Raw genomic sequence first — 4,353 nt, 5'->3', positions numbered from 1 at the left:
AGAGAGAGAGAGAGAGAGAGAGAGATTAAGGTTCAAATCTAGATTTGGAAGTCATCAGCTTATAAAATCAATCTTTAGCCAGAGAAAGCATTATCCAGTGAGAAAAGAACCAGTATCAGACCACATTTAAAGGATAAGAAGACATAGAAGAGGTACACAGAGCTCCAAAAAATGAGCCAGCAGAAAAAAAGTAGTCTAGAGACAGGAAGATTCAGGGCAAAAGACCTGGACATATGAGGCCAGACAATTAAGTTTGCGAACTCATCCTAGAAAAAGTGCTACATACCTTATTGCTGAATATCACTGTGGTCAGCTTCAAAGTACTCCCCTTGGGAAGCTATACACTGACTCCAGCACCTAGTCCACCCTTCAAAGCAGTTTTGGGACTCTTTTTCTGGAATGGCCATCAGAGCTGTCATCATACTATTTTGATGTCCTGAATCTCATCAAAATGTCTTCCTTTCAATATTTCTTTTATCTTTGGGTAAAGGAAGAAGCCATTGGGGGCCAGATCAGGTGAGTAGGGAGAGTGTTCCAATACAGTTATTTGTTTACTGGCTAGAAACTCCCTCACAGATGGTGCCGTGTGAGCTGGTGCATTGTCGTGATGCAAGAGCCATGAATTATTGGTGAAAAGTTCAGATCATCTAACTTTTTCACACAGCCTTTTCAGCACTTCCAAATAGTAAACTTGGTTAACTGTTTGTCCAGTTGGTACAAATTCATCATGAATAATTCCTCTGATATCAAAAAAGTTTAGCAACAGCATTGCAACAAAGTTTGTGAACATAATTGTCAGAGCTCGTATTAGGCAATTTAGGATGACAAATTACCTATTGAAGTTAATAAGGACATTTTCAGTTCAATAGTGAGTGTGGAAGCTAGATTACAAAAAGATGAAGAGAAGTGAAAACGAACATTAGAAATTTAGCATAGACTCCTTTGTAAAACAAAATATCAGAAGTTCATTAAGAAACTATGAGGTTCCAGTTGACAATGGACAGCAGTAGTGGGCTAAGTCAGCCTTGTTTTTTAGCAACAAATAAAGGATTAAGAACAGGAGAAAATAAATTACACGGTGGAGCTGAAACAAGGATAGAAATGGCATAACATAAGGGAAAAGCAAAAACTGGAGGAATTTGAAGACAGATTTGGGAATCTGAAATTTTCCCTCTCTTACTTTCTGCCGTTAAGGACAGATGTAAAGTTGGCATAATAATGATAAGAGCTTATCATGCTACCTGACACAAAGTAAACATTCAATTTCTCTATTAGTCAAGATATGGAAACTGCAGTAAAAAACTTCATAATTTCAGTAGCTTATCATAACAAAGTCTATTTCCCCTTCAAGTCATAGTCCAATGTAGATTGGCATGAGCGCCATGCTCCATGCAATTACTCAGGGCTCCATAGTCTTTCCAGCTAGTGTTCTGGCGTCTCCCAGGCCAGTGGGTCCTCTACGACCAGCTGTCAGACGAGGAAAGAAAGGGTGTGGAAAAATATGTCCGAGAATAATTTTAAGGACTGAAAATGCTGTGTGTGATCTTTGCCCCTGTCCCATTGGCCAGTCAGTAATATAATTCCTCCTAGCAGCAAGGGAGGCTGGGAAATACAGTCTAGCTGTGGGCCCTGGAGGAAAAAAAGCAAGTTTGGATAAAAACAATAGCAGTTCCTTTAACTGCTGGTATGATTACCATTACTGTTACCTATAGTAGAGTCATAGTCAAATTAATTTCCTGCAACATGGAGATGAACTAAAAGACAAGTTTTAATGGACACTAGGAATCAAAAAGTTAGACCCATGTACATGCCATAAGCAAACCCTAGGAAGCTGAGGAAGAAACACTGCCATCCTGATATGAATAGCAAGCACCAGGAAGAGATGCGAAAATATTAAAACCCTAAACTTACACATCTTGTCTGGACCTCCCCCACATTTCTGACATATAGACAATTGCTTCTCTATCTTTCCATTTGGGTGTCTATAGGTATTTCAAACTTAACACAGCCCAAACTAAACTGATCTCCTCACCACAACCAGAATTTACCTGAGGCCTTTTTTTTCTTTTAATTGCAATTGATGGTAATGCCTTTCTTCCAGGTATTCAAATCACAAGGCATTCTTGACTTCTCTCTTACGCTCATATCCAGTAACCAGTCAATCAGGAAATCCTGTCGGCTCAACCTTCAAAATATATTTATCATTTGATCAATTCGTGCTACCTCCACTGTTGCCATATTGTCCTAAGCTACCATCATCTTCTGCCTTTGCCATCTCTCTTTCCCCACAGTCTCTATTCAACACATGATTATGCCACACGTCTACTCAGAATTCCCCAATGTCTCCTACCTTAGTCAAAATAACGGCCTTAAATCTCAGCTCTGAAATTCTGTTACCTCTTGTTTACATTGCTTCAAATTCTGGCCTCCTTTCTGTTCCTCACACATATTTCTGCTTCAGAGCCCTGGTTCTGGATATTTTCATAGGATGAGATCCTTTATCCCCAGATACACACCTGGGTAACTTTCTCACCTGCTTCAAATCTTTGTTCATATGTCACATTTTGAAGAGTCTTTCCCTAGGCATCATATTTAAGAAAACAGCATCCTCCTTCCACTAACTCCCCAATCCCTTAGCCTGCTTTACTTTTTCATTTCCCACAGCACTTTTCGCTCTGACACACAATATATGTTACCTATTTACTCAATCTATTGTTTAGCCCCACCTCCTCACTAGAATTTTAAACTCCATGAGGTTAGGAATCTGCTTTTTGTTCAGTGATATATCTTAAGCTCCTAGAATATCATCTGGCACATGTGGTTCAGCAAATGCTTGTTAAAGGAATGAATGAAGGAGTTAATGAATACAGTGATTAATAACTAATTGATTTTGCCTTGATCCCCCATACCTCTACTGGTAGCAGCTGGATTTTAATTTGGCACTTTGGCAAGGACAAAATTACTTTTTTTCATGAATTACTGATTTATTCTTTTCACTTTGTCAGTATAAATACTCTCTGTGTTTCAAAATGTGTCTGAAAACTTACAGGCCAGCAAATGGTTGGGAGTGGAGAGCTTGCCTCTCTTACAGCTACAGTGATTTTCTATCTCTGACTCATCGGAAAAAGCCTTAATTGAGTATTTATTCTTATGCAGCAAGATCCAAAAAATCTTAACTGCCATTAAGCTGTCTACAGAAGCAAAACGAAATGGAGAATTAAGGCAATTATCAGGATGATATGAACCATAGAAAACATGTTTGCCTCCATCTGGATGTTTCTGGAGAACTTATTTTTGACCTAAATTATCTGAGTAATCCCCTCTTCAGTTTGCATTTGATTTTGCACAGATAGATAGTAATTTAGTGTAGAGAGGGAACAGCCCATAATATAGGATATCAGTGTGAGAAGAAACTCACTAACCAGGGTGCGTTTGGCTGCTTATTCTCTTTTTACTAAATTTCGTTGCCAGAGGAAATAGAAAACTGAAATAAAATAAAGACAATAAGGAATTTTTGAAAATTAACAACTGGTTTGCTGAAGGTGTGCTTTGACATCTGCCTACATTTTGATATTAATTAAAACAATCCTCCAGTTTGAATTTCATTTAGCTCCTGTTTAGGCTGTAACTTTAGCCAGTGGGTAAATAAAATGGGATATTAATCATCGTGCATTCATTCTAATGCAAATGTAGATACAATTGGCAGAAATGTGGGCTGTTTCTGGTTTACATAAAAGCCAGCTCCCTAGGGTATGTCAAGTGTGTAATAATGAGGAATTTGCAGGTATGTTCCTCTGCTGCTCTTGGGTGCCTTAAGTGCTTTGTCAGGTCAGTTGTATTTTTTTGATATTTTCATTCTCTTTCCCCAAAGATATATTTCCCAATAAGATTATTTATTAATTTTCAAATTTGATATTCAAAGTACCCCACCATCACCAACTTAAATGGTAAGCAGAGGAGGACCTTTGCAAAGACGTTGAAATGCTGCCCATGCTGAGAAATAGGGCCCTCTGAGGCTAATCAGACCTTCTTCATCCAAACATGAGCATATCTTTGGAGCAAATGACAGATCCCACAAGGGTCTCAGCTGATATTAGCTGTACAAATATGCACCTCAATTATTTACTGACCTTAAATGTTATCCCTATTTTGTCTTTTTTTAAAAAAAAATACAGCTCTTAGTTTCATTGATCTTTTCTATTTTTTTTAGTCTATTTCATTTGTTCTGTTATGATCTTTGTTATTTTTTCCTTCTTTTAATTTGAGCTTCATTTGTTCTTTTTATAGTTCCTTGAGGTGTAAAGATAGGTTGTTTATTTGAGATCTTTCTAATTTCTTAATGTAGGTGTTTAT

This window comes from Hipposideros armiger, unplaced genomic scaffold (assembly GCF_001890085.2).
Source record: "Hipposideros armiger isolate ML-2016 unplaced genomic scaffold, ASM189008v1 scaffold_20, whole genome shotgun sequence".
Lineage (NCBI taxonomy): Eukaryota > Metazoa > Chordata > Mammalia > Chiroptera > Hipposideridae > Hipposideros > Hipposideros armiger.
This window is presented reverse-complemented; position numbering follows the sequence as displayed.